Raw genomic sequence first — 10569 nt, 5'->3', positions numbered from 1 at the left:
TGCCCTTGGCGGCAGGGCGGCGTGCTGACATATGGTGGCCGGCGGCGCGCCCCCGGCCCAGATCTGGGCCCTCCCGGCCCCATCTGGGTCCTAGCGGGCCGGTTCCCCAGCGTGGCCTCGTTGTCTGCGGCGCGGTGTGGAGGAGGAGCAGCTCGGATGTGGGGCGGCGGCGCCGACGGCGTGCCGGCAGCAGCGCGAGGGCGGGAGCTTTACAGGCCCACGAGAGCTCGGCCGGGCCTGTGGGCCCACGGGCTTGGTGTGCTCCTGCTATTGCGTCCGGACGGCTACCGTCGCTGACGGTGGAGGTGGGGCCCTCCCGCGTGCCAATGGTGCTGATGCCCTAGTCCCGGCTCTGATTCTTCGCCGTGCTGTCCTCACTTCGCGGTGCCGTGGTGAGACGGCCTGGGGGCTTCATGACCGCGTTGGCGCACGGTGGTGGTTGGTTTGGTGGCAGGCTCCGGAGCTCCCGAGGTGCGGGTTGGGATCGGGGGAAACCCCTGTCGGCTTGGCCGACACCGGCGCGGTGGCGCCTGTGGGTGCCACCTGACCTTCCGGGAGGACGTCGGGGGCTTCCCTTCCTCTTGCCTCGTCGTGTACCGGGGGAAACCCTTGGCAGCAGCGTCGTCATTGTCGCGATCCTTCTTGGAGATGTTAATAGGTGCCGGCGCTTCGGAGTCTTGGAGCCTAGTGGAAGATCCCGGTGGGTGCAATGATCGCGAGGCTTCTTCGTTCTTGTTGATTCGCCGTTGTCGGCATTTGTTTCTTTTGCTCTTTCTCCGTCTTTTCTTTTAGGCGTGACTGTGCTGCTTCCGCCCCAGCACCTATCCCTGTATGGTTCGGTTGGTTGCTTTGTATACAAAGCGGGGGAAAACCCCTTTTCGGTAAAAATATGTCCCATTGCTTCTGTTGTAAAGTTGTTTTTTCTATAATCCCTGCAATTAAAAATAAATACATACATTTTCTTCCTATAACTTCACTGCAGAACAGCACATCTCATATCAAATGAATATGGGAGCTCCTAGCTCCTACAAATGTGTCGAGCACATCATAAACATGTTCACATAGCTAGGTTTAATTCATACAAGTTCCTAGACCATATCACATGCAAAATCAAAGTTTGTAGCGGCACATCACATGCGAGTTCATATCCGTGGACATTGCATGCAAGTTCCTAGAGCACATTACATGCAAAATAGTAAAAGTTTGTAGCCGCGCATCACGTGTAACACACAACTGTGGACTCGTTCTCTAGTCTTGGGTCCTGCCTGTCAGGTGGTCGACAAGTGGCGACTCTATAGGCTCTGCTCTTTGCCGATCTTGGCTCTTGGCAAAAATTGAACTCGGCATAGGTCGTGGGACCAGCATGTCAGGTGACGGACACGTGGCGGTTTCGTATCGTTTGTTTTTCCGAGATTGGCTCTCGGCAAAGACAAGCCTCAAAATTAGTCTTGGGTCCCGCCTGTCAGGTGGTGAACACGTGGCGGCGTTGTGCTCATTGGTTTTTGCCGAGAGCCAATCCCTGGCTCTGGGAAAAGTTGCGCCATGTGGAAACCGCCGTTTTCGTCGGTTTTCCGTGAAGACGCTTTATTTTGCCGAGAGGCACTGTTTGACTCTCGGCAAATTGTTTACCGAGTGCCCGGCAGTCGGCTCCCAGCAAAATTATGTTTGCCTAAAAGGTGTATGCTGAGTGCGCTTTGTCGAGAGCAATTCTTGGCAAAGACTTTGCCGAGTTTATTTGGCCCTTCGCCGAGTATTTCTAGCACTTTGTGTGGGGTGAAATCCCAGTAGTGACAAAAGCATCGTAACAAGTCCTAAGTAGACACTAAAACCTCAATGTGACCTAATTATGTTACATGGGCCATACAAGCATCACACTAAGCAAGACCACAATTACGATAAACAAGTTCTTCATCCAACTCCAACCGTATCCGATTTCTCTCCTCTTGGAGCAAATAGTTGGAGTAGGCTGCTCTGCCTCTCTAGTATCGTACCCTTTGTAGATTTCTGTGTAACGATTGACTTGTTCATGACATGCTTTTCATGAATCATAGGCTTCTGGACGTCTACCTGAGTACACCACATACCATCTCATCTACAAAAGGGAACATAACAAGATTTCATGATTCATATATGGAGGCATAAGCAACATAAGGATTCATGATTCATGATTCATATACCAAAAGCATCAGAAGTTGTCATCCGGGTCCACATCACTACCTACGTAACTATATCCCTACATCGACGTCAAACTATCAAGCTAGATGCTACTTCTTGAGCTTGCGTTGGTTTTTTCCTTGAAGACGAAAGGGTGATGCAGCAAAGTAGAGATAAATATTTTCCTCAATTAAGAACCATTGTATCAATCCGGTAGGAGAAACACGCAAGTCCCCAATATATGCACCTACACAAACAATCAAACACTTGCACCCAACGCGAAAAGGGGGTTGTCAATCCCTTCACGATCACTTGCAAATGTGAGATCTGGTAGAGATAGATATAAATGATTACTAAACCGTAAAAGTAAATAAATTTCACCAAGGTATTTTTGGTATATAGATGTGAAAATATATGAAGGAAAATAGACCCGGGGGCCATAGGCTTCACTAGAGGCTTCTCTCTTGAAGGCAAATAATACGGTGAGTGAACAAATTACTGTCGAGTAATAGATAGAAAAGCGCATACTTAAGACGATATCCAAGGCAATGATTATGAATATAGGCATCACGCCCGTGTCAAGTAGACCGACTCCTGCCTGCATCTACTACTATTACTCCACACATCGACTGTTATCCAGCATGCATCTAGAGTATTAAGTTCATAAAGAACGGAGTAACTCCTTAAGTAAGATGACATGATGTAGAGGGATAAACTCAAGCAATATAATGAAAACCCCATCTTTTTACTCTTGATGGCAACAATACAATACATGTCTCGCTACCCCTACTTTGTCACTGGGTGAAATCACGCAAGATTCAACCTAAACTAAGCACCTCTCTCATTGCAAGAAAACCAATCTAGTTGGCCAAACCAAACCGATAATTCGAACATAAATACAAAGATATTAAATCATGCATACAAGAATTCAGAGAAGATTCAGATAATATTCATAGATAAGCTGATCATAAATCCACAATTCATCAATCTCGACAAACACACCGAAGAATAAGATTACATCGGATAGATCTACAAGAACATCGAGGAGAACATGGTATTGAGAATCAAAGAGAGAGAAGAAGCCATCTAGCTACTAGCTATGGACATGTAGGTCTTTGGTAAAATGCTCACGCTTCATCAGAAGGGCAATAGGATTGATGTAGATGCCCTCGTGATCGAATCCCCCTCCAGCAGGATGTCGGAATAGGCCCCAAGATGGGATCTAACGGGAACAGAAAGTTACGGCGACGGAAAAGTATTTTGGTGCACGCTTCTGATGGTTTGCGAATGTTTGGGAATTTATAGGCCGAAGAATAGGGTTAGAGGAGCTCCGAGGGACCCACAAGGCGGGGGGCGACCTGCACCCTTTCCGTCACCTCGAGACTCTTCTGACTTTGTTTCCAAGTCCTACGTGTGTCTTCTAGTCCAAGAAAAATCATCGTAAAGTTTTATTCCATTCGGACTCCGTTTGATATTCCTTTTCTGCGAAACTCAAAAACAAGAAAAAACAGAAATTGGCACTGGGCTGTAGGTTAATAAGTTAGGCCCAAAATAATATAAAATAGCATATGAATGCATATAAAACATTCAAAACAGATAATATAATAGCATGAAACAATCAAAAATTATAGATACGTTGGAGACGTATCAAGCATCCCCAAGCTTAAATCCTACTCGTCCTCGAGTAGGTAAATGATAAAAACAGAATTTTTTATGTGAAATGCTACCTAACATATTTATCCATGTAATTTTCTTTATTGTGGCATGAATGTTCAGATCCATAAGATTCAAAACAAAAGTTTAATACTGACATGAAAAAATAATACTTCAAGCATACTAATAAAGCAATCATGTCTTCTCAAAATTACATGGCCAAAGAAAGTTATCCCTACAAAATCATATAGTGTTGCTATGCTCCATGTTCATCACACAAAACATTAAATCATGCACAACCCCGATGACAAGCCAAGCAATTGTTTCATACTTTTGATGTTCTCAACCTTTTTCAACTTTCACGCAATACATGAGCGTGAGCCATGGATATAGCACTATAGGTGGAATAGAATATGGTGGTTGTGGAGAAGACAAAAAGAAGGAGATAGTCTCACATCAATTGGCGTATCAACGGGCTATGAGATGCCCATCAATAGATATCAATGTGAGTGAGTAGGGATTGTCATGTAACGGATGCACTAGAGCTATAAGTTTATGAAAGCTCAAAAAGAAACTAAGTGTGTATGCATCCAACTCGCTTGCTCACGAAGACCTAGGGAAATTTGAGGAAGCCCATCATTGGAATATACAAGCCAAGTTATATAACGAAAAATTCCCACTAGTAGATGAAGTGACAACATAGGAGACTCTTTATCATGAAGATCATGGTGCTACTTTGAAGCACATGTGTGGAAAAAGGATAGTAACATTGTTCCTTCTCTCTTTTCTCTTTTTTTTCGGTGTGCTTCTTTGGCCTCTTTTAATTTTTTTGTGGGCTTCTTTGACCTCTTTTATTTTTTTGTAAAGTTCGGAGACTCATCCCAATGTGTGAGGGAATCATAGCTTCCATCATCCTTTCCTCACATGGGACAATGCTCTAATAATGATGATCATCACATTTTTATTTACATACAACTCAATACTTAGAACAAAATATGACTATATGAATGCCTTCAGTGGTGTACCGGGATGTGCAATGATCTAGCGTAGCAAATGACATAAAAAAACAGACAATATCTTACGATCATGCAAGGCAATATGATAATGATGGTGCGTGTCATAATAAAACGGAACGGTAGAAGTTGCATGGCAATATATCTCGGAATGGCTATAGAAATGCTATAATAGGTAGGTATGAGGCTATTTTGAAGATGGTATATGGTGGGTGTAAAGCACCAGCAAAAGTTGCATGGCACTAGAGATGACAGCAATGGTGGAAGGGTGAGAGTGCGTATAATCCATGGACTCAACATTAGTCATAAAGAACTCACATACTCATTGCACTATTAGTCATTGAAACAAAGTACTACGCGCATGATCCTACGGGGATAGATTGGTAGGAAAAGACCATCACTTGTCCCCGACCGCCACTCATAAGGAGGATAATCAATAAATAAATCATGCTCCGACTTCATCACATAAGAGTTCACGATACGTGCATATGCCACGGGGATCACAAACTTCAACACAAGTATTTCTACAATCCACAATTACTCACTAGCATGACTCTAATATCACCATCTCTATATCTCAAAACAATCATAAGGAATCAAACTTCACATAGTATTCAACGCACTTTATATGAAAGTTTTTGTTATATCCCTCTTGGATGCCCATCATATTAGGACTAAATTCATAACCAAAGCAAATTACCATGCTGTTTAGAGAGACTCTTAAAATAATATAAGTGAAGCATGAGAGTTCAACAATTTCTAAAAAATAAAGCCACCACCGTGCTCTAAAAAGATATAAGTGAAGCACTAGAGCAAAATTGCCTAGCTCAAAAGATATAAGTGAAGCACATAGAGTATTCTAATAAATTCACGTTTCATGCACTACAAAAAAATACACTTCCGTGCTGATACATGTTTGTCACAGTAGGTCACGTTTTCTGTCATGCATGTACATCCATGACAAATTTATGACAGAATCAAGATAGTCATACCTGTGCTGTCGTAGAAGTGTTCCATGACATTACCAAAATTATCATCACGGAAGTGTCCACTTCCATGACGATAAATCGCGCATCACAGAAGTGCTTTTGTCAAGGGTGACCGACACGTGGCATCCACCGTAACGGAACGCCATTAAGCTATCGGGTCCGGTTTTGGATCCGATGACCCGTTAACAGCCCCGACCAATGGGGATTTTCCACGTGTAAAATCATCATTGGCTGGAGGAAACACGTGTCGGCTCACCGTTGGGACAAATGTCATCCACTCATTGGACCCAAAGCGCCTATGATACGTCGACACATGGCACGGCCCAACAGAGGCCCATATAGGTTAAAAAGGCCGGCCCAGTCAAAGGCCCGTAGTACTTATTCACGTACTAGTGGGCTAGCCCAATAACGGCCTGCTTAATATAGGCCCATTTACGGCCCGAAGCCAGATCTGGCCCGTTAATTGTTCGCCGAATATTTGGGCCCACTTACGGCCCGAAGCCAGATCTGGCCCGTTAATTGTTCACCGAATATTTGGGCCCAATTACAGCCCAGTGACTTTCGGCCTGTTAGAGGCCCGATGTAGACATGGGCCCATTTCATCCCGGTGTGACTTTCGGCCTGGGAATGGCCTGTGCTGCCCATGGGCCATATATGGTCCGACGGGACATCGGGCTGACTAACGACCCGTGATAAAGGTGGCAATAGTTAAGCCCAACGTGACTTTGGGTCTGTTAAAGGCCCGTCGCATAATTCGACCCATTGATGTGTGTACTAAGCTTTCGGCCTCTTAAAGGCCCATGATATAAGTGGGCCAACTAAGGCCCGAGATAGGTTTTGGCCTGGTAACTGCCCGTGATATAACTGGGCCCAAAAAGGCCCGGTCTACATTTCAGCCTGCTGAAGGCCCGTCGACGACTAATGAAAATTGAGGCCCAATATGCATTTGGGCCTGCTAAAGGCCCATGGTTTCATCTAGGCCGTAACAGGCCAGTACAATATTCAGCCTGTTAATGGTCCAACGCTACCTGGGCCAAACTAAGCGCTGGGTCCACAAAAGGCCCAACTAAAATATAGGCCGGTGTAAGTTGTGGGCCTCGCGCAAAGTATGAAGGCCCCAATCATTCGGGCCCAAGAAAGATGCAGGCCGGCCCAATTGTGGCCCGCTAAACACCAGGCCCATTAGAGGCGAATGTTTCGGCCCGGTCGACTACATCTGATTTTTTCAGATAGCGAATGATGGCAGTAACTAGTAGGAATTAAGAACAAACCTACTCTATACAATAAAGAAATTACGGCATAGTAACTAAGAATAAACCTACACTATACAATAAAGGATTTATGGTATATTACATCCACTGGGAATCGAAGTTCGCCACCAGTGATCATAAAGCGCAACGAAGAAGCAGATTACAAAAACTGGGCACCATTGCAGCATAATAAAATAATACTGAACCGAGACCACTTCCAAGACAGTTCAAGAAAGGTTAGCCTTGCGCGGGAACTGCTACGCAAGCTACTGAGCAAGGCTGTGAGACCGGCCTAGCATGTCGGTCATAGCTTCCAGGTGTAGCTGTTTAGCGATGAGGTTCTCATTGGTGTTCTCCACAATCTTTCATAGAGATAGGACTTCAAGTCGAAGTTGAGTTGCAGAATGCCTTTCTGCTAGAACTTGGGACTGAAGAAGTCGAACTGATTCACACAACGAATTCTGTGAGCTAGTCTGACTGCTAGTCTCAAGTAATTTGAACACTGCATCAAGACAAGACTTTGGGGTTGTCTCGCTATCTTCAAGATGTTTTGCCTTCTTTGCTGCAATATATGTTGGGTTTGTCGCACAGCCTTCAGCAGACTTGTGCACGCCATCAGGCATATCACCCTGAAACAAAGCAGAGAGATGACAGGTTTTGCACGTGTATAAAGAAAGATGATAACTGTGCTGTCAATTCCATCCAATTTCAAATTAGAAAATAAAGAGTAAGTTCAAAATATCAAATAGCATAATTTGGCATCATTCATAATGCGGGGAGCTTCACCACACTACTGGATTACCATGCCAACATAACAAGCATAGATGAAGGGCAAAGAAAATCATTGTATCTATTTTGGTTAATGTGCATGGCATGTTGTTCATATCATCAGCCACATCAGTAAGATAAAATAGGAGATGACAAGGTGGAAACGTGGGCTGCTTCACCACACACTGGATTATAGATCCACAAACATGCATATAGGGAGTATTGAGTAATGTGTGTGGTATGAATAAGGAATTTGGTTTTACAAGTAAAACTTAGAACTTACGGTTCTTGCGAACATGCATTTTGGTAGAAACAGCAAACTAAACAGTAGTAAACGATAGGGAGTATGAGCAAATTAAACAGCAGTTGAGGATAAGGGCTTTAGAATGACTGACTTACATTAACAGTTAACACCGGCTTTATAATGCCCTTCTCCATGTCAAGGGAAGGATAACTCAAGAATTTCAGCACAGAATCTTCTTCATAAGCATTGCCTGTACTCTACATTTTGTAGAGAGTAATTGTAGATATGATAATACTGGAAGGGATAGAGGATAATGAAGATAAGATGCAGATTGATGCTACATAATCAACTACCAATCCCTGGAAGTACAAGCATTACAGGACAAAATGTACTGACAAGAGCAATGGGCTACACTTCTGCACTCGCTTTGTCTGTGTATTCTACTTTTTGGTAAGATTAAATATAGATCTGATCTTTTTTAGTAAATGGTGGGTGAGGGAGATAAGATGCAGAATGCTACACAATGAACCAATCCCTCTTCCCATAATACAAGAGTGTTTTGAACACTGGTGTACTGTACAAAACGTTCTTATATTATGGGACGGAGGGAGTAGCTGTTAATGTAAGTACAGTGATAGACGACGTTCAGTCCTTACAAGAGGACTGCAGAGCTAAACCTCTTCAAAAGCATTGGGTTGATTCTAAATTTATGTAAGAGTCCATACAGAGCTTATAATGTCCACCAAATGGACGATAAAGAGGCTTACATGTGCAGTGATGCTACATAATCAAACAGCTATGAAAGTAAGTATGGTCATACAAGGCAAGAGGTACTCACAAGAGCAATGCAGTGTGCAGTATAGTTATGAGATTCTGTGGTCCCTTGAGAACGAATGTTCTTCTGCTAACAGTTTTCGTACAAGTGAGACGTTAAGGCAAATACAGAAATGTAGTTCAAATTGTGATGTGATATCGTAGATAGTACCTTACGCTGCAGCCGACCAATGTGTAACAAGATTATTCCATTCACCGTCGGATAAATGTAGCACCGGAGACTTTACAGAAATTTCGTTTAGAAGCTTGCCATCGAAGTGTGCTTGCCTCAGGTAGGAACGATACTTCATCAACGAGTGCTTGAAAAGAGCAACCAACCCTTGCTCGTCTTCACAATCCAATTTGGTCCTCGCCTATTTAAAAGAATGAAATCTTGTGTCTTCTGTCAGCAGAAACATATGCAGTAATGACCATGAATAACATTAGTACATTACTTACGCTTAAGTTGCGGAGGAAGACTGGAAATTGTTCTGTGTCTGCGGTATAATCTTTCCATGAAGCAAAGATGCGCAAAAAGTTACTGACAACAATATAAGCTTTGTCTTCTAAACTGCGAAGAAATGGAATAGGGGTCCTATTTGCTGCAATTGGGGCTCTTTCTGGTTTGAAAAGGAATTTGGCAACTGGATTTGGTGTACTCTTTGTTGGAATGGGGGTTTTGCATCGTTATGTCAACTGGCATAATCATAATGTTTGCTGCAGTTGGGGTCTGCTGAGTTGGGGCATCAGAAATGACCAGTGTAGTTGGACTAGAGTCTGCTAGAGTTGGGGTGTTTTGTGGGTCAGGTGATATTGCAACTACACCTAATGGGATATTTGATTTATCAGGTGCCACTACCTTTTCCAAATACTTTGCTTGTGCTCCTCCATGATCAGCAATCGCCCTCTTCCTTTTGAACGTCTGATACACAAGAACAACATTTGAATGGATAAATATGGTATGATGACAGATGGAATATGTACTGAAAATTGATAGGCAGGCCGTATTCACATACACGATGTGTAAACTAAGCTAATGACAGTTCAACAAAGTAGAAGCAATGCAAAGCATCAGTTCCAAGATATGTGCGACAAATATAACCTTGGAAAGTTAGAGCAAGCACCTTGATGGGTGAATAAGATAGGGCATCTTCCTCTGACTCCTCCACTAGGGAGCTACATTGACTTAGGTCTCCCTCTAGCTCAGAATCACTGTTAGGATCACATTCTGAGCATGAATTTGTAGGTGGAGAGCGTTTGCATTGCATTGCATCCAGACTTGATTTCAGTGCCTTAATGCCAAGTTTGACAGCCATGGCATTGTTCTGCTTTATTCTTTTCATGCGCGCAAGCTCATAATCATTATGATGGTGTTCATAATCTGAGATTCATGAAAACATAAAAAGTAGTCAGATTATCTATGGAATGCATTGCGGATTCAACTCGAAGAGTGTCTCCCTATAAACCCCTGCATATGCAAAGTTCACCCCCCAACCGTGCTGACCAGACCACACACAGAAATACAAACCCCTTATGTCTCTATAACAGGCAGACACACATTTCAAAACTGAAGTAGGAACATTAGAATTATATGAAATTCGTATTTGGACAAATAAACTAAGGAATTATGAGTGGCATAATGTTTAGCTTCAAGGGTGGAGTGTTGGTAGTGCGACACAAAGCAA

This window comes from Triticum aestivum, chromosome 1D, assembly GCF_018294505.1.
Source record: "Triticum aestivum cultivar Chinese Spring chromosome 1D, IWGSC CS RefSeq v2.1, whole genome shotgun sequence".
Classification (NCBI taxonomy): domain Eukaryota; kingdom Viridiplantae; phylum Streptophyta; class Magnoliopsida; order Poales; family Poaceae; genus Triticum; species Triticum aestivum.
Note: the sequence above shows the minus strand (reverse complement) of the source record.